The following is a 25026-nucleotide window of genomic DNA, read 5'->3' as shown; positions in this document are numbered from 1 at the left end:
CATTTCCCTAGCTCCAAATAAATGCTAGGACAGAAGGGTAGACTTCTTCTGCTTTCCAATGAAATTGACCACATAGTCATTTCTGAGGGATGTTGGAAGAGAAATAAACAAGGACCTGCAGATCAGAATTCATTCCAAAGCCTTGACTAAATATATGAAGGCACTTGGAAGACTTCCAGTTTCATTGTACCAAGGTAGATGTTTCGGCAGCCGAACCAGCTAAAACTCACCTACAATGAGTGGCCATGGATATGAAAGAGGGAATCTACAAAGACACCAACTCCTTAAAACTGAGCAAGATGCAATGTGGAGGAATAGTTTACAGATTTGGAGAAAATCTGAGATGTTTCTCTTGACAAAAGAAACACTGCAATGCCCTCTCTGAGGATGGAACTCAGGACCTTCAGATTATGAGACTGACGCGCTGCCTACTGCGCTAAGAAGGCTGCTTGAAACCGCTAACAAATGCGTCTACACACCATGAAGAGGGAAGGTAGCAAAAATGCTGTTCTCATGTTGGAATATCAATACACTTCGGTTGCCTCGCTGGATTAAAATCGTCTGCAGTTATAATGGTCAGAAGACTGCTCTTTCCCAGTGCTTAAACCCACACCCCATACATTTAGCCATGCAAAAGAAATCAGGGCATACCATTCACCTCTCTAAGAAAGATCGTGCCATTTTTTCCTCCACATAACTGAGAATGAAATGGACTAAAACCCAGAATTAACATGCCGCCCCTAGCCGTAGATGCATCTAGATCTCAACACTGTACATGCTAATGTAACATAGCTGTGTGTCCTGCAAAAAGAGCAGGGGTACCTTAAGTCATCTCACAAGATGTGGAAACAGCACTGAACCATATCCTTCTTTGATGTATCCTGAACCAGTTGCCTTGAATACTCTGGCTTTTTTCGATTGCATCTAGCTGTTGTGTGTGGGGAATTATTCATTCTAGAGTCAACCTTATTCCATAAAAAACGGTGCTAGAAAATCCAGCTGTAAATCATATGGAATTCCACACCTGACGCTTCCCATTCCAGTGTCATATGTGGTGAATGTACATTCAATAGAATTCCAGGTTTCCATGCGTGGAGCAAGGTCTCCCTCTACAGGATGTGGGGATGTAGCTCAGTGGTAGAGCGCATGCTTAGCATGTATGAGGCCCCGGGTTCAATCCCCGGCATCTCCAGCTTTTCGCCATGCTAATCTTGCCTTTTGACAGATAGCTAGGCTGGCATCATGAGTAAGGAAGTGAGATGTCATGCAGCTGGTGCCAGAACCCCACTTTCTTCGCCTTGCAAAACCTTTTGAAATGGGGCTATCTCATTTCCCGTGTTTATAGAAAAAAATAATCTTGCTTCCATAAGAAACCAAAGTGGTGATTTATCTTGGCATTCTTAGTATAGAAAACGGGCACAGCTGTCTTGGTCATTTATTTGAATTCTTCCTCTAAACCAGAGACTCTTACCAGAAGGTTTAAGAAAAACAGAATGTTTTCTTCATCCTAATCCCTTCTGAATGGTCCATTAATCTACTGGTTTTGCTTTTCCAGTTCCTTTCACAGAAGCATTAAAAATGCATGTTCTTCATGCTCCGTACGGAGTAATGACTCTCCTAACTTTCTGTCCTTTCCTTCATGTTCCCATGCTGTCATCCTTTTGCCAGAAATGCTTCCAAAGGGCTGTGGATTCCTCGGCCCCATGCCCTTTCAGGAAAACTCCTTTCTGTAGGATTTCTAATTCTAGGTCCCCTGCTTTCCTTCACGCCAGCACAGCACATTCAGGTAGGTAAGCAGTCCCCCTTTATGGTGATAAGATGTAGCTGAGAATGCACTCTAGGAAGTGGCAATTTGTAGAGCAAGCTGCAGGTCATATTCATGATTTTCAAGATTAGACTGCAGTACTCCCAGCCCACTCCCGCCGCAACCATTATTGAAAGAAAGATGAATGCAGCATGGAAAGCTGTACTGCCTAATCCTCCGATAGCTCAGTTGGGAGAGCGGAGGACTGTAGTGGAGAAACAGAAATCCTTAGGTCGCTGGTTCAAATCCGGCTCGGAGGAGTTTCCCCTTTTTTGTTTTCCATAGCTGCTTTCTCTCTTGTTAAAACATTATGTGCCCCTCTGATTGAGAAACATTTCCCTAGCTCCAAATAAATGCTAGGACAGAAGGGTAGACTTCTTCTGCTTTCCAATGAAATTGACCACATAGTCATTTCTGAGGGATGTTGGAAGAGAAATAAACAAGGACCTGCAGATCAGAATTCATTCCAAAGCCTTGACTAAATATATGAAGGCACTTGGAAGACTTCCAGTTTCATTGTACCAAGGTAGATGTTTCGGCAGCCGAACCAGCTAAAACTCACCTACAATGAGTGGCCATGGATATCAAAGAGGGAATCTACAAAGACACCAACTCCTTAAAACTGAGCAAGATGCAATGTGGAGGAATAGTTTACAGATTTGGAGAAAATCTGAGATGTTTCTCTTGACTAAAGAAACACTGCAATGCCCTCTCTGAGGATCGAACTCAGGACCTTCAGATTATGAGACTGACGCGCTGCCTACTGCGCTAAGAAGGCTGCTTGAAACCGCTAACAAATGCGTCTACACACCATGAAGAGGGAAGGTAGCAAAAATGCTGTTCTCATGTTGGAATATCAATACACTTCGGTTGCCTCGCTGGATTAAAATCGTCTGCAGTTATAATGGTCAGAAGACTGCTCTTTCCCAGTGCTTAAACCCACACCCCATACATTTAGCCATGCAAAAGAAATCAGGGCATACCATTCACCTCTCTAAGAAAGATCGTGCCATTTTTTCCTCCACATAACTGAGAATGAAATGGACTAAAACCCAGAATTAACATGCCGCCCCTAGCCGTAGATGCATCTAGATCTCAACACTGTACATGCTAATGTAACATAGCTGTGTGTCCTGCAAAAAGAGCAGGGGTACCTTAAGTCATCTCACAAGATGTGGAAACAGCACTGAACCATATCCTTCTTTGATGTATCCTGAACCAGTTGCCTTGAATACTCTGGCTTTTTTCGATTGCATCTAGCTGTTGTGTGTGGGGAATTATTCATTCTAGAGTCAACCTTATTCCATAAAAAACGGTGCTAGAAAATCCAGCTGTAAATCATATGGAATTCCACACCTGACGCTTCCCATTCCAGTGTCATATGTGGTGAATGTACATTCAATAGAATTCCAGGTTTCCATGCGTGGAGCAAGGTCTCCCTCTACAGGATGTGGGGATGTAGCTCAGTGGTAGAGCGCATGCTTAGCATGTATGAGGCCCCGGGTTCAATCCCCGGCATCTCCAGCTTTTCGCCATGCTAATCTTGCCTTTTGACAGATAGCTAGGCTGGCATCATGAGTAAGGAAGTGAGATGTCATGCAGCTGGTGCCAGAACCCCACTTTCTTCGCCTTGCAAAACCTTTTGAAATGGGGCTATCTCATTTCCCGTGTTTATAGAAAAAAATAATCTTGCTTCCATAAGAAACCAAAGTGGTGATTTATCTTGGCATTCTTAGTATAGAAAACGGGCACAGCTGTCTTGGTCATTTATTTGAATTCTTCCTCTAAACCAGAGACTCTTACCAGAAGGTTTAAGAAAAACAGAATGTTTTCTTCATCCTAATCCCTTCTGAATGGTCCATTAATCTACTGGTTTTGCTTTTCCAGTTCCTTTCACAGAAGCATTAAAAATGCATGTTCTTCATGCTCCGTACGGAGTAATGACTCTCCTAACTTTCTGTCCTTTCCTTCATGTTCCCATGCTGTCATCCTTTTGCCAGAAATGCTTCCAAAGGGCTGTGGATTCCTCGGCCCCATGCCCTTTCAGGAAAACTCCTTTCTGTAGGATTTCTAATTCTAGGTCCCCTGCTTTCCTTCACGCCAGCACAGCACATTCAGGTAGGTAAGCAGTCCCCCTTTATGGTGATAAGATGTAGCTGAGAATGCACTCTAGGAAGTGGCAATTTGTAGAGCAAGCTGCAGGTCATATTCATGATTTTCAAGATTAGACTGCAGTACTCCCAGCCCACTCCCGCCGCAACCATTATTGAAAGAAAGATGAATGCAGCATGGAAAGCTGTACTGCCTAATCCTCCGATAGCTCAGTTGGGAGAGCGGAGGACTGTAGTGGAGAAACAGAAATCCTTAGGTCGCTGGTTCAAATCCGGCTCGGAGGAGTTTCCCCTTTTTTGTTTTCCATAGCTGCTTTCTCTCTTGTTAAAACATTATGTGCCCCTCTGATTGAGAAACATTTCCCTAGCTCCAAATAAATGCTAGGACAGAAGGGTAGACTTCTTCTGCTTTCCAATGAAATTGACCACATAGTCATTTCTGAGGGATGTTGGAAGAGAAATAAACAAGGACCTGCAGATCAGAATTCATTCCAAAGCCTTGACTAAATATATGAAGGCACTTGGAAGACTTCCAGTTTCATTGTACCAAGGTAGATGTTTCGGCAGCCGAACCAGCTAAAACTCACCTACAATGAGTGGCCATGGATATCAAAGAGGGAATCTACAAAGACACCAACTCCTTAAAACTGAGCAAGATGCAATGTGGAGGAATAGTTTACAGATTTGGAGAAAATCTGAGATGTTTCTCTTGACTAAAGAAACACTGCAATGCCCTCTCTGAGGATCGAACTCAGGACCTTCAGATTATGAGACTGACGCGCTGCCTACTGCGCTAAGAAGGCTGCTTGAAACCGCTAACAAATGCGTCTACACACCATGAAGAGGGAAGGTAGCAAAAATGCTGTTCTCATGTTGGAATATCAATACACTTCGGTTGCCTCGCTGGATTAAAATCGTCTGCAGTTATAATGGTCAGAAGACTGCTCTTTCCCAGTGCTTAAACCCACACCCCATACATTTAGCCATGCAAAAGAAATCAGGGCATACCATTCACCTCTCTAAGAAAGATCGTGCCATTTTTTCCTCCACATAACTGAGAATGAAATGGACTAAAACCCAGAATTAACATGCCGCCCCTAGCCGTAGATGCATCTAGATCTCAACACTGTACATGCTAATGTAACATAGCTGTGTGTCCTGCAAAAAGAGCAGGGGTACCTTAAGTCATCTCACAAGATGTGGAAACAGCACTGAACCATATCCTTCTTTGATGTATCCTGAACCAGTTGCCTTGAATACTCTGGCTTTTTTCGATTGCATCTAGCTGTTGTGTGTGGGGAATTATTCATTCTAGAGTCAACCTTATTCCATAAAAAACGGTGCTAGAAAATCCAGCTGTAAATCATATGGAATTCCACACCTGACGCTTCCCATTCCAGTGTCATATGTGGTGAATGTACATTCAATAGAATTCCAGGTTTCCATGCGTGGAGCAAGGTCTCCCTCTACAGGATGTGGGGATGTAGCTCAGTGGTAGAGCGCATGCTTAGCATGTATGAGGCCCCGGGTTCAATCCCCGGCATCTCCAGCTTTTCGCCATGCTAATCTTGCCTTTTGACAGATAGCTAGGCTGGCATCATGAGTAAGGAAGTGAGATGTCATGCAGCTGGTGCCAGAACCCCACTTTCTTCGCCTTGCAAAACCTTTTGAAATGGGGCTATCTCATTTCCCGTGTTTATAGAAAAAAATAATCTTGCTTCCATAAGAAACCAAAGTGGTGATTTATCTTGGCATTCTTAGTATAGAAAACGGGCACAGCTGTCTTGGTCATTTATTTGAATTCTTCCTCTAAACCAGAGACTCTTACCAGAAGGTTTAAGAAAAACAGAATGTTTTCTTCATCCTAATCCCTTCTGAATGGTCCATTAATCTACTGGTTTTGCTTTTCCAGTTCCTTTCACAGAAGCATTAAAAATGCATGTTCTTCATGCTCCGTACGGAGTAATGACTCTCCTAACTTTCTGTCCTTTCCTTCATGTTCCCATGCTGTCATCCTTTTGCCAGAAATGCTTCCAAAGGGCTGTGGATTCCTCGGCCCCATGCCCTTTCAGGAAAACTCCTTTCTGTAGGATTTCTAATTCTAGGTCCCCTGCTTTCCTTCACGCCAGCACAGCACATTCAGGTAGGTAAGCAGTCCCCCTTTATGGTGATAAGATGTAGCTGAGAATGCACTCTAGGAAGTGGCAATTTGTAGAGCAAGCTGCAGGTCATATTCATGATTTTCAAGATTAGACTGCAGTACTCCCAGCCCACTCCCGCCGCAACCATTATTGAAAGAAAGATGAATGCAGCATGGAAAGCTGTACTGCCTAATCCTCCGATAGCTCAGTTGGGAGAGCGGAGGACTGTAGTGGAGAAACAGAAATCCTTAGGTCGCTGGTTCAAATCCGGCTCGGAGGAGTTTCCCCTTTTTTGTTTTCCATAGCTGCTTTCTCTCTTGTTAAAACATTATGTGCCCCTCTGATTGAGAAACATTTCCCTAGCTCCAAATAAATGCTAGGACAGAAGGGTAGACTTCTTCTGCTTTCCAATGAAATTGACCACATAGTCATTTCTGAGGGATGTTGGAAGAGAAATAAACAAGGACCTGCAGATCAGAATTCATTCCAAAGCCTTGACTAAATATATGAAGGCACTTGGAAGACTTCCAGTTTCATTGTACCAAGGTAGATGTTTCGGCAGCCGAACCAGCTAAAACTCACCTACAATGAGTGGCCATGGATATCAAAGAGGGAATCTACAAAGACACCAACTCCTTAAAACTGAGCAAGATGCAATGTGGAGGAATAGTTTACAGATTTGGAGAAAATCTGAGATGTTTCTCTTGACTAAAGAAACACTGCAATGCCCTCTCTGAGGATCGAACTCAGGACCTTCAGATTATGAGACTGACGCGCTGCCTACTGCGCTAAGAAGGCTGCTTGAAACCGCTAACAAATGCGTCTACACACCATGAAGAGGGAAGGTAGCAAAAATGCTGTTCTCATGTTGGAATATCAATACACTTCGGTTGCCTCGCTGGATTAAAATCGTCTGCAGTTATAATGGTCAGAAGACTGCTCTTTCCCAGTGCTTAAACCCACACCCCATACATTTAGCCATGCAAAAGAAATCAGGGCATACCATTCACCTCTCTAAGAAAGATCGTGCCATTTTTTCCTCCACATAACTGAGAATGAAATGGACTAAAACCCAGAATTAACATGCCGCCCCTAGCCGTAGATGCATCTAGATCTCAACACTGTACATGCTAATGTAACATAGCTGTGTGTCCTGCAAAAAGAGCAGGGGTACCTTAAGTCATCTCACAAGATGTGGAAACAGCACTGAACCATATCCTTCTTTGATGTATCCTGAACCAGTTGCCTTGAATACTCTGGCTTTTTTCGATTGCATCTAGCTGTTGTGTGTGGGGAATTATTCATTCTAGAGTCAACCTTATTCCATAAAAAACGGTGCTAGAAAATCCAGCTGTAAATCATATGGAATTCCACACCTGACGCTTCCCATTCCAGTGTCATATGTGGTGAATGTACATTCAATAGAATTCCAGGTTTCCATGCGTGGAGCAAGGTCTCCCTCTACAGGATGTGGGGATGTAGCTCAGTGGTAGAGCGCATGCTTAGCATGTATGAGGCCCCGGGTTCAATCCCCGGCATCTCCAGCTTTTCGCCATGCTAATCTTGCCTTTTGACAGATAGCTAGGCTGGCATCATGAGTAAGGAAGTGAGATGTCATGCAGCTGGTGCCAGAACCCCACTTTCTTCGCCTTGCAAAACCTTTTGAAATGGGGCTATCTCATTTCCCGTGTTTATAGAAAAAAATAATCTTGCTTCCATAAGAAACCAAAGTGGTGATTTATCTTGGCATTCTTAGTATAGAAAACGGGCACAGCTGTCTTGGTCATTTATTTGAATTCTTCCTCTAAACCAGAGACTCTTACCAGAAGGTTTAAGAAAAACAGAATGTTTTCTTCATCCTAATCCCTTCTGAATGGTCCATTAATCTACTGGTTTTGCTTTTCCAGTTCCTTTCACAGAAGCATTAAAAATGCATGTTCTTCATGCTCCGTACGGAGTAATGACTCTCCTAACTTTCTGTCCTTTCCTTCATGTTCCCATGCTGTCATCCTTTTGCCAGAAATGCTTCCAAAGGGCTGTGGATTCCTCGGCCCCATGCCCTTTCAGGAAAACTCCTTTCTGTAGGATTTCTAATTCTAGGTCCCCTGCTTTCCTTCACGCCAGCACAGCACATTCAGGTAGGTAAGCAGTCCCCCTTTATGGTGATAAGATGTAGCTGAGAATGCACTCTAGGAAGTGGCAATTTGTAGAGCAAGCTGCAGGTCATATTCATGATTTTCAAGATTAGACTGCAGTACTCCCAGCCCACTCCCGCCGCAACCATTATTGAAAGAAAGATGAATGCAGCATGGAAAGCTGTACTGCCTAATCCTCCGATAGCTCAGTTGGGAGAGCGGAGGACTGTAGTGGAGAAACAGAAATCCTTAGGTCGCTGGTTCAAATCCGGCTCGGAGGAGTTTCCCCTTTTTTGTTTTCCATAGCTGCTTTCTCTCTTGTTAAAACATTATGTGCCCCTCTGATTGAGAAACATTTCCCTAGCTCCAAATAAATGCTAGGACAGAAGGGTAGACTTCTTCTGCTTTCCAATGAAATTGACCACATAGTCATTTCTGAGGGATGTTGGAAGAGAAATAAACAAGGACCTGCAGATCAGAATTCATTCCAAAGCCTTGACTAAATATATGAAGGCACTTGGAAGACTTCCAGTTTCATTGTACCAAGGTAGATGTTTCGGCAGCCGAACCAGCTAAAACTCACCTACAATGAGTGGCCATGGATATGAAAGAGGGAATCTACAAAGACACCAACTCCTTAAAACTGAGCAAGATGCAATGTGGAGGAATAGTTTACAGATTTGGAGAAAATCTGAGATGTTTCTCTTGACAAAAGAAACACTGCAATGCCCTCTCTGAGGATCGAACACAGGACCTTCAGATTATGAGACTGACGCGCTGCCTACTGCGCTAAGAAGGCTGCTTGAAACCGCTAACAAATGCGTCTACACACCATGAAGAGGGAAGGTAGCAAAAATGCTGTTCTCATGTTGGAATATCAATACACTTCGGTTGCCTCGCTGGATTAAAATCGTCTGCAGTTATAATGGTCAGAAGACTGCTCTTTCCCAGTGCTTAAACCCACACCCCATACATTTAGCCATGCAAAAGAAATCAGGGCATACCATTCACCTCTCTAAGAAAGATCGTGCCATTTTTTCCTCCACATAACTGAGAATGAAATGGACTAAAACCCAGAATTAACATGCCGCCCCTAGCCGTAGATGCATCTAGATCTCAACACTGTACATGCTAATGTAACATAGCTGTGTGTCCTGCAAAAAGAGCAGGGGTACCTTAAGTCATCTCACAAGATGTGGAAACAGCACTCAACCATATCCTTCTTTGATGTATCCTGAACCAGTTGCCTTGAATACTCTGGCTTTTTTCGATTGCATCTAGCTGTTGTGTGTGGGGAATTATTCATTCTAGAGTCAACCTTATTCCATAAAAAACGGTGCTAGAAAATCCAGCTGTAAATCATATGGAATTCCACACCTGACGCTTCCCATTCCAGTGTCATATGTGGTGAATGTACATTCAATAGAATTCCAGGTTTCCATGCGTGGAGCAAGGTCTCCCTCTACAGGATGTGGGGATGTAGCTCAGTGGTAGAGCGCATGCTTAGCATGTATGAGGCCCCGGGTTCAATCCCCGGCATCTCCAGCTTTTCGCCATGCTAATCTTGCCTTTTGACAGATAGCTAGGCTGGCATCATGAGTAAGGAAGTGAGATGTCATGCAGCTGGTGCCAGAACCCCACTTTCTTCGCCTTGCAAAACCTTTTGAAATGGGGCTATCTCATTTCCCGTGTTTATAGAAAAAAATAATCTTGCTTCCATAAGAAACCAAAGTGGTGATTTATCTTGGCATTCTTAGTATAGAAAACGGGCACAGCTGTCTTGGTCATTTATTTGAATTCTTCCTCTAAACCAGAGACTCTTACCAGAAGGTTTAAGAAAAACAGAATGTTTTCTTCATCCTAATCCCTTCTGAATGGTCCATTAATCTACTGGTTTTGCTTTTCCAGTTCCTTTCACAGAAGCATTAAAAATGCATGTTCTTCATGCTCCGTACGGAGTAATGACTCTCCTAACTTTCTGTCCTTTCCTTCATGTTCCCATGCTGTCATCCTTTTGCCAGAAATGCTTCCAAAGGGCTGTGGATTCCTCGGCCCCATGCCCTTTCAGGAAAACTCCTTTCTGTAGGATTTCTAATTCTAGGTCCCCTGCTTTCCTTCACGCCAGCACAGCACATTCAGGTAGGTAAGCAGTCCCCCTTTATGGTGATAAGATGTAGCTGAGAATGCACTCTAGGAAGTGGCAATTTGTAGAGCAAGCTGCAGGTCATATTCATGATTTTCAAGATTAGACTGCAGTACTCCCAGCCCACTCCCGCCGCAACCATTATTGAAAGAAAGATGAATGCAGCATGGAAAGCTGTACTGCCTAATCCTCCGATAGCTCAGTTGGGAGAGCGGAGGACTGTAGTGGAGAAACAGAAATCCTTAGGTCGCTGGTTCAAATCCGGCTCGGAGGAGTTTCCCCTTTTTTGTTTTCCATAGCTGCTTTCTCTCTTGTTAAAACATTATGTGCCCCTCTGATTGAGAAACATTTCCCTAGCTCCAAATAAATGCTAGGACAGAAGGGTAGACTTCTTCTGCTTTCCAATGAAATTGACCACATAGTCATTTCTGAGGGATGTTGGAAGAGAAATAAACAAGGACCTGCAGATCAGAATTCATTCCAAAGCCTTGACTAAATATATGAAGGCACTTGGAAGACTTCCAGTTTCATTGTACCAAGGTAGATGTTTCGGCAGCCGAACCAGCTAAAACTCACCTACAATGAGTGGCCATGGATATGAAAGAGGGAATCTACAAAGACACCAACTCCTTAAAACTGAGCAAGATGCAATGTGGAGGAATAGTTTACAGATTTGGAGAAAATCTGAGATGTTTCTCTTGACAAAAGAAACACTGCAATGCCCTCTCTGAGGATCGAACTCAGGACCTTCAGATTATGAGACTGACGCGCTGCCTACTGCGCTAAGAAGGCTGCTTGAAACCGCTAACAAATGCGTCTACACACCATGAAGAGGGAAGGTAGCAAAAATGCTGTTCTCATGTTGGAATATCAATACACTTCGGTTGCCTCGCTGGATTAAAATCGTCTGCAGTTATAATGGTCAGAAGACTGCTCTTTCCCAGTGCTTAAACCCACACCCCATACATTTAGCCATGCAAAAGAAATCAGGGCATACCATTCACCTCTCTAAGAAAGATCGTGCCATTTTTTCCTCCACATAACTGAGAATGAAATGGACTAAAACCCAGAATTAACATGCCGCCCCTAGCCGTAGATGCATCTAGATCTCAACACTGTACATGCTAATGTAACATAGCTGTGTGTCCTGCAAAAAGAGCAGGGGTACCTTAAGTCATCTCACAAGATGTGGAAACAGCACTCAACCATATCCTTCTTTGATGTATCCTGAACCAGTTGCCTTGAATACTCTGGCTTTTTTCGATTGCATCTAGCTGTTGTGTGTGGGGAATTATTCATTCTAGAGTCAACCTTATTCCATAAAAAACGGTGCTAGAAAATCCAGCTGTAAATCATATGGAATTCCACACCTGACGCTTCCCATTCCAGTGTCATATGTGGTGAATGTACATTCAATAGAATTCCAGGTTTCCATGCGTGGAGCAAGGTCTCCCTCTACAGGATGTGGGGATGTAGCTCAGTGGTAGAGCGCATGCTTAGCATGTATGAGGCCCCGGGTTCAATCCCCGGCATCTCCAGCTTTTCGCCATGCTAATCTTGCCTTTTGACAGATAGCTAGGCTGGCATCATGAGTAAGGAAGTGAGATGTCATGCAGCTGGTGCCAGAACCCCACTTTCTTCGCCTTGCAAAACCTTTTGAAATGGGGCTATCTCATTTCCCGTGTTTATAGAAAAAAATAATCTTGCTTCCATAAGAAACCAAAGTGGTGATTTATCTTGGCATTCTTAGTATAGAAAACGGGCACAGCTGTCTTGGTCATTTATTTGAATTCTTCCTCTAAACCAGAGACTCTTACCAGAAGGTTTAAGAAAAACAGAATGTTTTCTTCATCCTAATCCCTTCTGAATGGTCCATTAATCTACTGGTTTTGCTTTTCCAGTTCCTTTCACAGAAGCATTAAAAATGCATGTTCTTCATGCTCCGTACGGAGTAATGACTCTCCTAACTTTCTGTCCTTTCCTTCATGTTCCCATGCTGTCATCCTTTTGCCAGAAATGCTTCCAAAGGGCTGTGGATTCCTCGGCCCCATGCCCTTTCAGGAAAACTCCTTTCTGTAGGATTTCTAATTCTAGGTCCCCTGCTTTCCTTCACGCCAGCACAGCACATTCAGGTAGGTAAGCAGTCCCCCTTTATGGTGATAAGATGTAGCTGAGAATGCACTCTAGGAAGTGGCAATTTGTAGAGCAAGCTGCAGGTCATATTCATGATTTTCAAGATTAGACTGCAGTACTCCCAGCCCACTCCCGCCGCAACCATTATTGAAAGAAAGATGAATGCAGCATGGAAAGCTGTACTGCCTAATCCTCCGATAGCTCAGTTGGGAGAGCGGAGGACTGTAGTGGAGAAACAGAAATCCTTAGGTCGCTGGTTCAAATCCGGCTCGGAGGAGTTTCCCCTTTTTTGTTTTCCATAGCTGCTTTCTCTCTTGTTAAAACATTATGTGCCCCTCTGATTGAGAAACATTTCCCTAGCTCCAAATAAATGCTAGGACAGAAGGGTAGACTTCTTCTGCTTTCCAATGAAATTGACCACATAGTCATTTCTGAGGGATGTTGGAAGAGAAATAAACAAGGACCTGCAGATCAGAATTCATTCCAAAGCCTTGACTAAATATATGAAGGCACTTGGAAGACTTCCAGTTTCATTGTACCAAGGTAGATGTTTCGGCAGCCGAACCAGCTAAAACTCACCTACAATGAGTGGCCATGGATATCAAAGAGGGAATCTACAAAGACACCAACTCCTTAAAACTGAGCAAGATGCAATGTGGAGGAATAGTTTACAGATTTGGAGAAAATCTGAGATGTTTCTCTTGACTAAAGAAACACTGCAATGCCCTCTCTGAGGATCGAACTCAGGACCTTCAGATTATGAGACTGACGCGCTGCCTACTGCGCTAAGAAGGCTGCTTGAAACCGCTAACAAATGCGTCTACACACCATGAAGAGGGAAGGTAGCAAAAATGCTGTTCTCATGTTGGAATATCAATACACTTCGGTTGCCTCGCTGGATTAAAATCGTCTGCAGTTATAATGGTCAGAAGACTGCTCTTTCCCAGTGCTTAAACCCACACCCCATACATTTAGCCATGCAAAAGAAATCAGGGCATACCATTCACCTCTCTAAGAAAGATCGTGCCATTTTTTCCTCCACATAACTGAGAATGAAATGGACTAAAACCCAGAATTAACATGCCGCCCCTAGCCGTAGATGCATCTAGATCTCAACACTGTACATGCTAATGTAACATAGCTGTGTGTCCTGCAAAAAGAGCAGGGGTACCTTAAGTCATCTCACAAGATGTGGAAACAGCACTCAACCATATCCTTCTTTGATGTATCCTGAACCAGTTGCCTTGAATACTCTGGCTTTTTTCGATTGCATCTAGCTGTTGTGTGTGGGGAATTATTCATTCTAGAGTCAACCTTATTCCATAAAAAACGGTGCTAGAAAATCCAGCTGTAAATCATATGGAATTCCACACCTGACGCTTCCCATTCCAGTGTCATATGTGGTGAATGTACATTCAATAGAATTCCAGGTTTCCATGCGTGGAGCAAGGTCTCCCTCTACAGGATGTGGGGATGTAGCTCAGTGGTAGAGTGCATGCTTAGCATGTATGAGGCCCCGGGTTCAATCCCCGGCATCTCCAGCTTTTCGCCATGCTAATCTTGCCTTTTGACAGATAGCTAGGCTGGCATCATGAGTAAGGAAGTGAGATGTCATGCAGCTGGTGCCAGAACCCCACTTTCTTCGCCTTGCAAAACCTTTTGAAATGGGGCTATCTCATTTCCCGTGTTTATAGAAAAAAATAATCTTGCTTCCATAAGAAACCAAAGTGGTGATTTATCTTGGCATTCTTAGTATAGAAAACGGGCACAGCTGTCTTGGTCATTTATTTGAATTCTTCCTCTAAACCAGAGACTCTTACCAGAAGGTTTAAGAAAAACAGAATGTTTTCTTCATCCTAATCCCTTCTGAATGGTCCATTAATCTACTGGTTTTGCTTTTCCAGTTCCTTTCACAGAAGCATTAAAAATGCATGTTCTTCATGCTCCGTACGGAGTAATGACTCTCCTAACTTTCTGTCCTTTCCTTCATGTTCCCATGCTGTCATCCTTTTGCCAGAAATGCTTCCAAAGGGCTGTGGATTCCTCGGCCCCATGCCCTTTCAGGAAAACTCCTTTCTGTAGGATTTCTAATTCTAGGTCCCCTGCTTTCCTTCACGCCAGCACAGCACATTCAGGTAGGTAAGCAGTCCCCCTTTATGGTGATAAGATGTAGCTGAGAATGCACTCTAGGAAGTGGCAATTTGTAGAGCAAGCTGCAGGTCATATTCATGATTTTCAAGATTAGACTGCAGTACTCCCAGCCCACTCCCGCCGCAACCATTATTGAAAGAAAGATGAATGCAGCATGGAAAGCTGTACTGCCTAATCCTCCGATAGCTCAGTTGGGAGAGCGGAGGACTGTAGTGGAGAAACAGAAATCCTTAGGTCGCTGGTTCAAATCCGGCTCGGAGGAGTTTCCCCTTTTTTGTTTTCCATAGCTGCTTTCTCTCTTGTTAAAACATTATGTGCCCCTCTGATTGAGAAACATTTCCCTAGCTCCAAATAAATGCTAGGACAGAAGGGTAGACTTCTTCTGCTTTCCAATGAAATTGACCACATAGTCATTTCTGAGGGATGTTGGAAGAGAAATAAACAAGGACCTGCAGATCAGAATTCATTCCAAAGCCTTGACTAAATATATGAAGGCACTTGGAAGACTTCCAGTTTCATTGTACCAAGGTAGATGTTTCGGCAGCCGAACCAGCTAAAACTCACCTACAATGAGTGGCCATGGATATGAAAGAGGGAATCTACAAAGACACCAACTCCTTAAAACTGAGCAAGATGCAATGTGGAGGAATAGTTTACAGATTTGGAGAAAATCTGAGATGTTTCTCTTGACAAAAGAAACACTGCAATGCCCTCTCTGAGGATCGAACTCAGGACCTTCAGATTATGAGACTGACGCGCTGCCTACTGCGCTAAGAAGGCTGCTTGAAACCGCTAACAAATGCGTCTACACACCATGAAGAGGGAAGGTAGCAAAAATGCTGTTCTCATGTTGGAATATCAATACACTTCGGTTGCCTCGCTGGATTAAAATCGTCTGCAGTTATAATGGTCAGAAGACTGCTCTTTCCCAGTGCTTAAACCCACACCCCATACATTTAGCCATGCAAAAGAAATCAGGGCATACCATTCACCTCTCTAAGAAAGATCGTGCCATTTTTTCCTCCACATAACTGAGAATGAAATGGACTAAAACCCAGAATTAACATGCCGCCCCTAGCCGTAGATGCATCTAGATCTCAACACTGTACATGCTAATGTAACATAGCTGTGTGTCCTGCAAAAAGAGCAGGGGTACCTTAAGTCATCTCACAAGATGTGGAAACAGCACTCAACCATATCCTTCTTTGATGTATCCTGAACCAGTTGCCTTGAATACTCTGGCTTTTTTCGATTGCATCTAGCTGTTGTGTGTGGGGAATTATTCATTCTAGAGTCAACCTTATTCCATAAAAAACGGTGCTAGAAAATCCAGCTGTAAATCATATGGAATTCCACACCTGACGCTTCCCATTCCAGTGTCATATGTGGTGAATGTACATTCAATAGAATTCCAGGTTTCCATGCGTGGAGCAAGGTCTCCCTCTACAGGATGTGGGGATGTAGCTCAGTGGTAGAGCGCATGCTTAGCATGTATGAGGCCCCGGGTTCAATCCCCGGCATCTCCAGCTTTTCGCCATGCTAATCTTGCCTTTTGACAGATAGCTAGGCTGGCATCATGAGTAAGGAAGTGAGATGTCATGCAGCTGGTGCCAGAACCCCACTTTCTTCGCCTTGCAAAACCTTTTGAAATGGGGCTATCTCATTTCCCGTGTTTATAGAAAAAAATAATCTTGCTTCCATAAGAAACCAAAGTGGTGATTTATCTTGGCATTCTTAGTATAGAAAACGGGCACAGCTGTCTTGGTCATTTATTTGAATTCTTCCTCTAAACCAGAGACTCTTACCAGAAGGTTTAAGAAAAACAGAATGTTTTCTTCATCCTAATCCCTTCTGAATGGTCCATTAATCTACTGGTTTTGCTTTTCCAGTTCCTTTCACAGAAGCATTAAAAATGCATGTTCTTCATGCTCCGTACGGAGTAATGACTCTCCTAACTTTCTGTCCTTTCCTTCATGTTCCCATGCTGTCATCCTTTTGCCAGAAATGCTTCCAAAGGGCTGTGGATTCCTCGGCCCCATGCCCTTTCAGGAAAACTCCTTTCTGTAGGATTTCTAATTCTAGGTCCCCTGCTTTCCTTCACGCCAGCACAGCACATTCAGGTAGGTAAGCAGTCCCCCTTTATGGTGATAAGATGTAGCTGAGAATGCACTCTAGGAAGTGGCAATTTGTAGAGCAAGCTGCAGGTCATATTCATGATTTTCAAGATTAGACTGCAGTACTCCCAGCCCACTCCCGCCGCAACCATTATTGAAAGAAAGATGAATGCAGCATGGAAAGCTGTACTGCCTAATCCTCCGATAGCTCAGTTGGGAGAGCGGAGGACTGTAGTGGAGAAACAGAAATCCTTAGGTCGCTGGTTCAAATCCGGCTCGGAGGAGTTTCCCCTTTTTTGTTTTCCATAGCTGCTTTCTCTCTTGTTAAAACATTATGTGCCCCTCTGATTGAGAAACATTTCCCTAGCTCCAAATAAATGCTAGGACAGAAGGGTAGACTTCTTCTGCTTTCCAATGAAATTGACCACATAGTCATTTCTGAGGGATGTTGGAAGAGAAATAAACAAGGACCTGCAGATCAGAATTCATTCCAAAGCCTTGACTAAATATATGAAGGCACTTGGAAGACTTCCAGTTTCATTGTACCAAGGTAGATGTTTCGGCAGCCGAACCAGCTAAAACTCACCTACAATGAGTGGCCATGGATATGAAAGAGGGAATCTACAAAGACACCAACTCCTTAAAACTGAGCAAGATGCAATGTGGAGGAATAGTTTACAGATTTGGAGAAAATCTGAGATGTTTCTCTTGACAAAAGAAACACTGCAATGCCCTCTCTGAGGATCGAACTCAGGACCTTCAGATTATGAGACTGACGCGCTGCCTACTGCGCTAAGAAGGCTGCTTGAAACCGCTAACAAATGCGTCTACACACCATGAAGAGGGAAGGTAGCAAAAATGCTGTTCTCATGTTGGAATATCAATACACTTCGGTTGCCTCGCTGGATTAAAATCGTCTGCAGTTATAATGGTCAGAAGACTGCTCTTTCCCAGTGCTTAAACCCACACCCCATACATTTAGCCATGCAAAAGAAATCAGGGCATACCATTCACCTCTCTAAGAAAGATCGTGCCATTTTTTCCTCCACATAACTGAGAATGAAATGGACTAAAACCCAGAATTAACATGCCGCCCCTAGCCGTAGATGCATCTAGATCTCAACACTGTACATGCTAATGTAACATAGCTGTGTGTCCTGCAAAAAGAGCAGGGGTACCTTAAGTCATCTCACAAGATGTGGAAACAGCACTCAACCATATCCTTCTTTGATGTATCCTGAACCAGTTGCCTTGAATACTCTGGCTTTTTTCGATTGCATCTAGCTGTTGTGTGTGGGGAATTATTCATTCTAGAGTCAACCTTATTCCATAAAAAACGGTGCTAGAAAATCCAGCTGTAAATCATATGGAATTCCACACCTGACGCTTCCCATTCCAGTGTCATATGTGGTGAATGTACATTCAATAGAATTCCAGGTTTCCATGCGTGGAGCAAGGTCTCCCTCTACAGGATGTGGGGATGTAGCTCAGTGGTAGAGCGCATGCTTCGCATGTATGAGGCCCCGGGTTCAATCCCCGGCATCTCCAGCTTTTCGCCATGCTAATCTTGCCTTTTGACAGATAGCTAGGCTGGCATCATGAGTAAGGAAGTGAGATGTCATGCAGCTGGTGCCAGAACCCCACTTTCTTCGCCTTGCAAAACCTTTTGAAATGGGGCTATCTCATTTCCCGTGTTTATAGAAAAAAATAATCTTGCTTCCATAAGAAACCAAAGTGGTGATTTATCTTGGCATTCTTAGTATAGAAAACGGGCACAGCTGTCTTGGTCATTTATTTGAATTCTTCCTCTAAACCAGAGACTCTTACCAGAAGGTTTAAGAAAAACAGAATGTTTTCTTCATCCTAATCCCTTCTGAATGGTCCATTAATCTACTGGTTTTGCTTTTCCAGTTCCTTTCACAGAAGCATTAAAAATGCATGTTCTTCATGCTCCGTACGGAGTAATGACTCTCCTAACTTTCTGTCCTTTCCTTCATGTTCCCATGCTGTCATCCTTTTGCCAGAAATGCTTCCAAAGGGCTGTGGATTCCTCGGCCCCATGCCCTTTCAGGAAAACTCCTTTCTGTAGGATTTCTAATTCTAGGTCCCCTGCTTTCCTTCACGCCAGCACAGCACATTCAGGTAGGTAAGCAGTCCCCCTTTATGGTGATAAGATGTAGCTGAGAATGCACTCTAGGAAGTGGCAATTTGTAGAGCAAGCTGCAGGTCATATTCATGATTTTCAAGATTAGACTGCAGTACTCCCAGCCCACTCCCGCCGCAACCATTATTGAAAGAAAGATGAATGCAGCATGGAAAGCTGTACTGCCTAATCCTCCGATAGCTCAGTTGGGAGAGCGGAGGACTGTAGTGGAGAAACAGAAATCCTTAGGTCGCTGGTTCAAATCCGGCTCGGAGGAGTTTCCCCTTTTTTGTTTTCCATAGCTGCTTTCTCTCTTGTTAAAACATTATGTGCCCCTCTGATTGAGAAACATTTCCCTAGCTCCAAATAAATGCTAGGACAGAAGGGTAGACTTCTTCTGCTTTCCAATGAAATTGACCACATAGTCATTTCTGAGGGATGTTGGAAGAGAAATAAACAAGGACCTGCAGATCAGAATTCATTCCAAAGCCTTGACTAAATATATGAAGGCACTTGGAAGACTTCCAGTTTCATTGTACCAAGGTAGATGTTTCGGCAGCCGAACCAGCTAAAACTCACCTACAATGAGTGGCCATGGATATGAAAGAGGGAATCTACAAAGACACCAACTCCTTAAAACTGAGCAAGATGCAATGTGGAGGAATAGTTTACAGATTTGGAGAAAATCTGAGATGTTTCTCTTGACAAAAGAAACACTGCAATGCCCTCTCTGAGGATCGAACTCAGGACCTTCAGATTATGAGACTGACGCGCTGCCTACTGCGCTAAGAAGGCTGCTTGAAACCGCTAACAAATGCGTCTACACACCATGAAGAGGGAAGGTAGCAAAAATGCTGTTCTCATGTTGGAATATCAATACACTTCGGTTGCCTCGCTGGATTAAAATCGTCTGCAGTTATAATGGTCAGAAGACTGCTCTTTCCCAGTGCTTAAACCCACACCCCATACATTTAGCCATGCAAAAGAAATCAGGGCATACCATTCACCTCTCTAAGAAAGATCGTGCCATTTTTTCCTCCACATAACTGAGAATGAAATGGACTAAAACCCAGAATTAACATGCCGCCCCTAGCCGTAGATGCATCTAGATCTCAACACTGTACATGCTAATGTAACATAGCTGTGTGTCCTGCAAAAAGAGCAGGGGTACCTTAAGTCATCTCACAAGATGTGGAAACAGCACTCAACCATATCCTTCTTTGATGTATCCTGAACCAGTTGCCTTGAATACTCTGGCTTTTTTCGATTGCATCTAGCTGTTGTGTGTGGGGAATTATTCATTCTAGAGTCAACCTTATTCCATAAAAAACGGTGCTAGAAAATCCAGCTGTAAATCATATGGAATTCCACACCTGACGCTTCCCATTCCAGTGTCATATGTGGTGAATGTACATTCAATAGAATTCCAGGTTTCCATGCGTGGAGCAAGGTCTCCCTCTACAGGATGTGGGGATGTAGCTCAGTGGTAGAGCGCATGCTTAGCATGTATGAGGCCCCGGGTTCAATCCCCGGCATCTCCAGCTTTTCGCCATGCTAATCTTGCCTTTTGACAGATAGCTAGGCTGGCATCATGAGTAAGGAAGTGAGATGTCATGCAGCTGGTGCCAGAACCCCACTTTCTTCGCCTTGCAAAACCTTTTGAAATGGGGCTATCTCATTTCCCGTGTTTATAGAAAAAAATAATCTTGCTTCCATAAGAAACCAAAGTGGTGATTTATCTTGGCATTCTTAGTATAGAAAACGGGCACAGCTGTCTTGGTCATTTATTTGAATTCTTCCTCTAAACCAGAGACTCTTACCAGAAGGTTTAAGAAAAACAGAATGTTTTCTTCATCCTAATCCCTTCTGAATGGTCCATTAATCTACTGGTTTTGCTTTTCCAGTTCCTTTCACAGAAGCATTAAAAATGCATGTTCTTCATGCTCCGTACGGAGTAATGACTCTCCTAACTTTCTGTCCTTTCCTTCATGTTCCCATGCTGTCATCCTTTTGCCAGAAATGCTTCCAAAGGGCTGTGGATTCCTCGGCCCCATGCCCTTTCAGGAAAACTCCTTTCTGTAGGATTTCTAATTCTAGGTCCCCTGCTTTCCTTCACGCCAGCACAGCACATTCAGGTAGGTAAGCAGTCCCCCTTTATGGTGATAAGATGTAGCTGAGAATGCACTCTAGGAAGTGGCAATTTGTAGAGCAAGCTGCAGGTCATATTCATGATTTTCAAGATTAGACTGCAGTACTCCCAGCCCACTCCCGCCGCAACCATTATTGAAAGAAAGATGAATGCAGCATGGAAAGCTGTACTGCCTAATCCTCCGATAGCTCAGTTGGGAGAGCGGAGGACTGTAGTGGAGAAACAGAAATCCTTAGGTCGCTGGTTCAAATCCGGCTCGGAGGAGTTTCCCCTTTTTTGTTTTCCATAGCTGCTTTCTCTCTTGTTAAAACATTATGTGCCCCTCTGATTGAGAAACATTTCCCTAGCTCCAAATAAATGCTAGGACAGAAGGGTAGACTTCTTCTGCTTTCCAATGAAATTGACCACATAGTCATTTCTGAGGGATGTTGGAAGAGAAATAAACAAGGACCTGCAGATCAGAATTCATTCCAAAGCCTTGACTAAATATATGAAGGCACTTGGAAGACTTCCAGTTTCATTGTACCAAGGTAGATGTTTCGGCAGCCGAACCAGCTAAAACTCACCTACAATGAGTGGCCATGGATATGAAAGAGGGAATCTACAAAGACACCAACTCCTTAAAACTGAGCAAGATGCAATGTGGAGGAATAGTTTACAGATTTGGAGAAAATCTGAGATGTTTCTCTTGACAAAAGAAACACTGCAATGCCCTCTCTGAGGATCGAACTCAGGACCTTCAGATTATGAGACTGACGCGCTGCCTACTGCGCTAAGAAGGCTGCTTGAAACCGCTAACAAATGCGTCTACACACCATGAAGAGGGAAGGTAGCAAAAATGCTGTTCTCATGTTGGAATATCAATACACTTCGGTTGCCTCGCTGGATTAAAATCGTCTGCAGTTATAATGGTCAGAAGACTGCTCTTTCCCAGTGCTTAAACCCACACCCCATACATTTAGCCATGCAAAAGAAATCAGGGCATACCATTCACCTCTCTAAGAAAGATCGTGCCATTTTTTCCTCCACATAACTGAGAATGAAATGGACTAAAACCCAGAATTAACATGCCGCCCCTAGCCGTAGATGCATCTAGATCTCAACACTGTACATGCTAATGTAACATAGCTGTGTGTCCTGCAAAAAGAGCAGGGGTACCTTAAGTCATCTCACAAGATGTGGAAACAGCACTCAACCATATCCTTCTTTGATGTATCCTGAACCAGTTGCCTTGAATACTCTGGCTTTTTTCGATTGCATCTAGCTGTTGTGTGTGGGGAATTATTCATTCTAGAGTCAACCTTATTCCATAAAAAACGGTGCTAGAAAATCCAGCTGTAAATCATATGGAATTCCACACCTGACGCTTCCCATTCCAGTGTCATATGTGGTGAATGTACATTCAATAGAATTCCAGGTTTCCATGCGTGGAGCAAGGTCTCCCTCTACAGGATGTGGGGATGTAGCTCAGTGGTAGAGCGCATGCTTAGCATGTATGAGGCCCCGGGTTCAATCCCCGGCATCTCCAGCTTTTCGCCATGCTAATCTTGCCTTTTGACAGATAGCTAGGCTGGCATCATGAGTAAGGAAGTGAGATGTCATGCAGCTGGTGCCAGAACCCCACTTTCTTCGCCTTGCAAAACCTTTTGAAATGGGGCTATCTCATTTCCCGTGTTTATAGAAAAAAATAATCTTGCTTCCATAAGAAACCAAAGTGGTGATTTATCTTGGCATTCTTAGTATAGAAAACGGGCACAGCTGTCTTGGTCATTTATTTGAATTCTTCCTCTAAACCAGAGACTCTTACCAGAAGGTTTAAGAAAAACAGAATGTTTTCTTCATCCTAATCCCTTCTGAATGGTCCATTAATCTACTGGTTTTGCTTTTCCAGTTCCTTTCACAGAAGCATTAAAAATGCATGTTCTTCATGCTCCGTACGGAGTAATGACTCTCCTAACTTTCTGTCCTTTCCTTCATGTTCCCATGCTGTCATCCTTTTGCCAGAAATGCTTCCAAAGGGCTGTGGATTCCTCGGCCCCATGCCCTTTCAGGAAAACTCCTTTCTGTAGGATTTCTAATTCTAGGTCCCCTGCTTTCCTTCACGCCAGCACAGCACATTCAGGTAGGTAAGCAGTCCCCCTTTATGGTGATAAGATGTAGCTGAGAATGCACTCTAGGAAGTGGCAATTTGTAGAGCAAGCTGCAGGTCATATTCATGATTTTCAAGATTAGACTGCAGTACTCCCAGCCCACTCCCGCCGCAACCATTATTGAAAGAAAGATGAATGCAGCATGGAAAGCTGTACTGCCTAATCCTCCGATAGCTCAGTTGGGAGAGCGGAGGACTGTAGTGGAGAAACAGAAATCCTTAGGTCGCTGGTTCAAATCCGGCTCGGAGGAGTTTCCCCTTTTTTGTTTTCCATAGCTGCTTTCTCTCTTGTTAAAACATTATGTGCCCCTCTGATTGAGAAACATTTCCCTAGCTCCAAATAAATGCTAGGACAGAAGGGTAGACTTCTTCTGCTTTCCAATGAAATTGACCACATAGTCATTTCTGAGGGATGTTGGAAGAGAAATAAACAAGGACCTGCAGATCAGAATTCATTCCAAAGCCTTGACTAAATATATGAAGGCACTTGGAAGACTTCCAGTTTCATTGTACCAAGGTAGATGTTTCGGCAGCCGAACCAGCTAAAACTCACCTACAATGAGTGGCCATGGATATGAAAGAGGGAATCTACAAAGACACCAACTCCTTAAAACTGAGCAAGATGCAATGTGGAGGAATAGTTTACAGATTTGGAGAAAATCTGAGATGTTTCTCTTGACAAAAGAAACACTGCAATGCCCTCTCTGAGGATCGAACTCAGGACCTTCAGATTATGAGACTGACGCGCTGCCTACTGCGCTAAGAAGGCTGCTTGAAACCGCTAACAAATGCGTCTACACACCATGAAGAGGGAAGGTAGCAAAAATGCTGTTCTCATGTTGGAATATCAATACACTTCGGTTGCCTCGCTGGATTAAAATCGTCTGCAGTTATAATGGTCAGAAGACTGCTCTTTCCCAGTGCTTAAACCCACACCCCATACATTTAGCCATGCAAAAGAAATCAGGGCATACCATTCACCTCTCTAAGAAAGATCGTGCCATTTTTTCCTCCACATAACTGAGAATGAAATGGACTAAAACCCAGAATTAACATGCCGCCCCTAGCCGTAGATGCATCTAGATCTCAACACTGTACATGCTAATGTAACATAGCTGTGTGTCCTGCAAAAAGAGCAGGGGTACCTTAAGTCATCTCACAAGATGTGGAAACAGCACTCAACCATATCCTTCTTTGATGTATCCTGAACCAGTTGCCTTGAATACTCTGGCTTTTTTCGATTGCATCTAGCTGTTGTGTGTGGGGAATTATTCATTCTAGAGTCAACCTTATTCCATAAAAAACGGTGCTAGAAAATCCAGCTGTAAATCATATGGAATTCCACACCTGACGCTTCCCATTCCAGTGTCATATGTGGTGAATGTACATTCAATAGAATTCCAGGTTTCCATGCGTGGAGCAAGGTCTCCCTCTACAGGATGTGGGGATGTAGCTCAGTGGTAGAGCGCATGCTTAGCATGTATGAGGCCCCGGGTTCAATCCCCGGCATCTCCAGCTTTTCGCCATGCTAATCTTGCCTTTTGACAGATAGCTAGGCTGGCATCATGAGTAAGGAAGTGAGATGTCATGCAGCTGGTGCCAGAACCCCACTTTCTTCGCCTTGCAAAACCTTTTGAAATGGGGCTATCTCATTTCCCGTGTTTATAGAAAAAAATAATCTTGCTTCCATAAGAAACCAAAGTGGTGATTTATCTTGGCATTCTTAGTATAGAAAACGGGCACAGCTGTCTTGGTCATTTATTTGAATTCTTCCTCTAAACCAGAGACTCTTACCAGAAGGTTTAAGAAAAACAGAATGTTTTCTTCATCCTAATCCCTTCTGAATGGTCCAT

General features: G+C 43.5%; 34 non-coding genes across 34 annotated transcripts; 23 read left to right on the top strand and 11 right to left on the bottom strand.

Moving 5' to 3' along the window:
- Nucleotides 1–373: 373 nt before the first annotated feature.
- Nucleotides 374–446, bottom strand: TRNAM-CAU (transfer RNA methionine (anticodon CAU)). Its single transcript has one exon. It is a non-coding gene; the product is annotated as a tRNA-Met (tRNA).
- Nucleotides 447–1120: 674 nt separating this feature from the next.
- On the top strand, nucleotides 1121–1192 carry TRNAA-AGC (transfer RNA alanine (anticodon AGC)). The gene has a single exon. It is a non-coding gene; the product is annotated as a tRNA-Ala (tRNA).
- Nucleotides 1193–1978: 786 nt separating this feature from the next.
- TRNAY-GUA (transfer RNA tyrosine (anticodon GUA)) lies at nucleotides 1979–2064 on the top strand. Its single transcript is given in 2 exon segments — nucleotides 1979–2015; nucleotides 2029–2064. It is a non-coding gene; the product is annotated as a tRNA-Tyr (tRNA).
- A 445-nt stretch (nucleotides 2065–2509) lies between these two features.
- Nucleotides 2510–2582, bottom strand: TRNAM-CAU (transfer RNA methionine (anticodon CAU)). The gene has a single exon. It is a non-coding gene; the product is annotated as a tRNA-Met (tRNA).
- Nucleotides 2583–3256: 674 nt separating this feature from the next.
- TRNAA-AGC (transfer RNA alanine (anticodon AGC)) lies at nucleotides 3257–3328 on the top strand. The gene has a single exon. It is a non-coding gene; the product is annotated as a tRNA-Ala (tRNA).
- Nucleotides 3329–4114: 786 nt separating this feature from the next.
- TRNAY-GUA (transfer RNA tyrosine (anticodon GUA)) lies at nucleotides 4115–4200 on the top strand. Its single transcript is given in 2 exon segments — nucleotides 4115–4151; nucleotides 4165–4200. It is a non-coding gene; the product is annotated as a tRNA-Tyr (tRNA).
- A 445-nt stretch (nucleotides 4201–4645) lies between these two features.
- TRNAM-CAU (transfer RNA methionine (anticodon CAU)) lies at nucleotides 4646–4718 on the bottom strand. The gene has a single exon. It is a non-coding gene; the product is annotated as a tRNA-Met (tRNA).
- A 674-nt stretch (nucleotides 4719–5392) lies between these two features.
- TRNAA-AGC (transfer RNA alanine (anticodon AGC)) lies at nucleotides 5393–5464 on the top strand. The gene has a single exon. It is a non-coding gene; the product is annotated as a tRNA-Ala (tRNA).
- A 786-nt stretch (nucleotides 5465–6250) lies between these two features.
- On the top strand, nucleotides 6251–6336 carry TRNAY-GUA (transfer RNA tyrosine (anticodon GUA)). The gene is given in 2 exon segments: nucleotides 6251–6287; nucleotides 6301–6336. It is a non-coding gene; the product is annotated as a tRNA-Tyr (tRNA).
- Nucleotides 6337–6781: 445 nt separating this feature from the next.
- Nucleotides 6782–6854, bottom strand: TRNAM-CAU (transfer RNA methionine (anticodon CAU)). Its single transcript has one exon. It is a non-coding gene; the product is annotated as a tRNA-Met (tRNA).
- A 674-nt stretch (nucleotides 6855–7528) lies between these two features.
- TRNAA-AGC (transfer RNA alanine (anticodon AGC)) lies at nucleotides 7529–7600 on the top strand. Its single transcript has one exon. It is a non-coding gene; the product is annotated as a tRNA-Ala (tRNA).
- Nucleotides 7601–8386: 786 nt separating this feature from the next.
- On the top strand, nucleotides 8387–8472 carry TRNAY-GUA (transfer RNA tyrosine (anticodon GUA)). The gene is given in 2 exon segments: nucleotides 8387–8423; nucleotides 8437–8472. It is a non-coding gene; the product is annotated as a tRNA-Tyr (tRNA).
- A 1192-nt stretch (nucleotides 8473–9664) lies between these two features.
- Nucleotides 9665–9736, top strand: TRNAA-AGC (transfer RNA alanine (anticodon AGC)). Its single transcript has one exon. It is a non-coding gene; the product is annotated as a tRNA-Ala (tRNA).
- Nucleotides 9737–10522: 786 nt separating this feature from the next.
- Nucleotides 10523–10608, top strand: TRNAY-GUA (transfer RNA tyrosine (anticodon GUA)). The gene is given in 2 exon segments: nucleotides 10523–10559; nucleotides 10573–10608. It is a non-coding gene; the product is annotated as a tRNA-Tyr (tRNA).
- Nucleotides 10609–11053: 445 nt separating this feature from the next.
- Nucleotides 11054–11126, bottom strand: TRNAM-CAU (transfer RNA methionine (anticodon CAU)). Its single transcript has one exon. It is a non-coding gene; the product is annotated as a tRNA-Met (tRNA).
- A 674-nt stretch (nucleotides 11127–11800) lies between these two features.
- Nucleotides 11801–11872, top strand: TRNAA-AGC (transfer RNA alanine (anticodon AGC)). Its single transcript has one exon. It is a non-coding gene; the product is annotated as a tRNA-Ala (tRNA).
- Nucleotides 11873–12658: 786 nt separating this feature from the next.
- TRNAY-GUA (transfer RNA tyrosine (anticodon GUA)) lies at nucleotides 12659–12744 on the top strand. The gene is given in 2 exon segments: nucleotides 12659–12695; nucleotides 12709–12744. It is a non-coding gene; the product is annotated as a tRNA-Tyr (tRNA).
- Nucleotides 12745–13189: 445 nt separating this feature from the next.
- Nucleotides 13190–13262, bottom strand: TRNAM-CAU (transfer RNA methionine (anticodon CAU)). The gene has a single exon. It is a non-coding gene; the product is annotated as a tRNA-Met (tRNA).
- Nucleotides 13263–13936: 674 nt separating this feature from the next.
- Nucleotides 13937–14008, top strand: TRNAA-AGC (transfer RNA alanine (anticodon AGC)). The gene has a single exon. It is a non-coding gene; the product is annotated as a tRNA-Ala (tRNA).
- A 786-nt stretch (nucleotides 14009–14794) lies between these two features.
- On the top strand, nucleotides 14795–14880 carry TRNAY-GUA (transfer RNA tyrosine (anticodon GUA)). Its single transcript is given in 2 exon segments — nucleotides 14795–14831; nucleotides 14845–14880. It is a non-coding gene; the product is annotated as a tRNA-Tyr (tRNA).
- A 445-nt stretch (nucleotides 14881–15325) lies between these two features.
- Nucleotides 15326–15398, bottom strand: TRNAM-CAU (transfer RNA methionine (anticodon CAU)). Its single transcript has one exon. It is a non-coding gene; the product is annotated as a tRNA-Met (tRNA).
- A 674-nt stretch (nucleotides 15399–16072) lies between these two features.
- Nucleotides 16073–16144, top strand: TRNAA-AGC (transfer RNA alanine (anticodon AGC)). The gene has a single exon. It is a non-coding gene; the product is annotated as a tRNA-Ala (tRNA).
- Nucleotides 16145–16930: 786 nt separating this feature from the next.
- Nucleotides 16931–17016, top strand: TRNAY-GUA (transfer RNA tyrosine (anticodon GUA)). Its single transcript is given in 2 exon segments — nucleotides 16931–16967; nucleotides 16981–17016. It is a non-coding gene; the product is annotated as a tRNA-Tyr (tRNA).
- Nucleotides 17017–17461: 445 nt separating this feature from the next.
- TRNAM-CAU (transfer RNA methionine (anticodon CAU)) lies at nucleotides 17462–17534 on the bottom strand. The gene has a single exon. It is a non-coding gene; the product is annotated as a tRNA-Met (tRNA).
- Nucleotides 17535–18208: 674 nt separating this feature from the next.
- Nucleotides 18209–18280, top strand: TRNAA-CGC (transfer RNA alanine (anticodon CGC)). Its single transcript has one exon. It is a non-coding gene; the product is annotated as a tRNA-Ala (tRNA).
- A 786-nt stretch (nucleotides 18281–19066) lies between these two features.
- On the top strand, nucleotides 19067–19152 carry TRNAY-GUA (transfer RNA tyrosine (anticodon GUA)). The gene is given in 2 exon segments: nucleotides 19067–19103; nucleotides 19117–19152. It is a non-coding gene; the product is annotated as a tRNA-Tyr (tRNA).
- Nucleotides 19153–19597: 445 nt separating this feature from the next.
- On the bottom strand, nucleotides 19598–19670 carry TRNAM-CAU (transfer RNA methionine (anticodon CAU)). The gene has a single exon. It is a non-coding gene; the product is annotated as a tRNA-Met (tRNA).
- Nucleotides 19671–20344: 674 nt separating this feature from the next.
- TRNAA-AGC (transfer RNA alanine (anticodon AGC)) lies at nucleotides 20345–20416 on the top strand. The gene has a single exon. It is a non-coding gene; the product is annotated as a tRNA-Ala (tRNA).
- Nucleotides 20417–21202: 786 nt separating this feature from the next.
- TRNAY-GUA (transfer RNA tyrosine (anticodon GUA)) lies at nucleotides 21203–21288 on the top strand. Its single transcript is given in 2 exon segments — nucleotides 21203–21239; nucleotides 21253–21288. It is a non-coding gene; the product is annotated as a tRNA-Tyr (tRNA).
- Nucleotides 21289–21733: 445 nt separating this feature from the next.
- Nucleotides 21734–21806, bottom strand: TRNAM-CAU (transfer RNA methionine (anticodon CAU)). Its single transcript has one exon. It is a non-coding gene; the product is annotated as a tRNA-Met (tRNA).
- A 674-nt stretch (nucleotides 21807–22480) lies between these two features.
- Nucleotides 22481–22552, top strand: TRNAA-AGC (transfer RNA alanine (anticodon AGC)). Its single transcript has one exon. It is a non-coding gene; the product is annotated as a tRNA-Ala (tRNA).
- A 786-nt stretch (nucleotides 22553–23338) lies between these two features.
- TRNAY-GUA (transfer RNA tyrosine (anticodon GUA)) lies at nucleotides 23339–23424 on the top strand. Its single transcript is given in 2 exon segments — nucleotides 23339–23375; nucleotides 23389–23424. It is a non-coding gene; the product is annotated as a tRNA-Tyr (tRNA).
- Nucleotides 23425–23869: 445 nt separating this feature from the next.
- Nucleotides 23870–23942, bottom strand: TRNAM-CAU (transfer RNA methionine (anticodon CAU)). The gene has a single exon. It is a non-coding gene; the product is annotated as a tRNA-Met (tRNA).
- Nucleotides 23943–24616: 674 nt separating this feature from the next.
- TRNAA-AGC (transfer RNA alanine (anticodon AGC)) lies at nucleotides 24617–24688 on the top strand. The gene has a single exon. It is a non-coding gene; the product is annotated as a tRNA-Ala (tRNA).
- Nucleotides 24689–25026: the final 338 nt, after the last annotated feature.

The sequence above is a fragment of the Pleurodeles waltl genome, unplaced genomic scaffold (assembly GCF_031143425.1).
Source record: "Pleurodeles waltl isolate 20211129_DDA unplaced genomic scaffold, aPleWal1.hap1.20221129 scaffold_107, whole genome shotgun sequence".
Taxonomy (NCBI): Eukaryota; Metazoa; Chordata; class Amphibia; order Caudata; family Salamandridae; genus Pleurodeles; species Pleurodeles waltl.
This window is presented reverse-complemented; position numbering and strand designations above follow the sequence as displayed.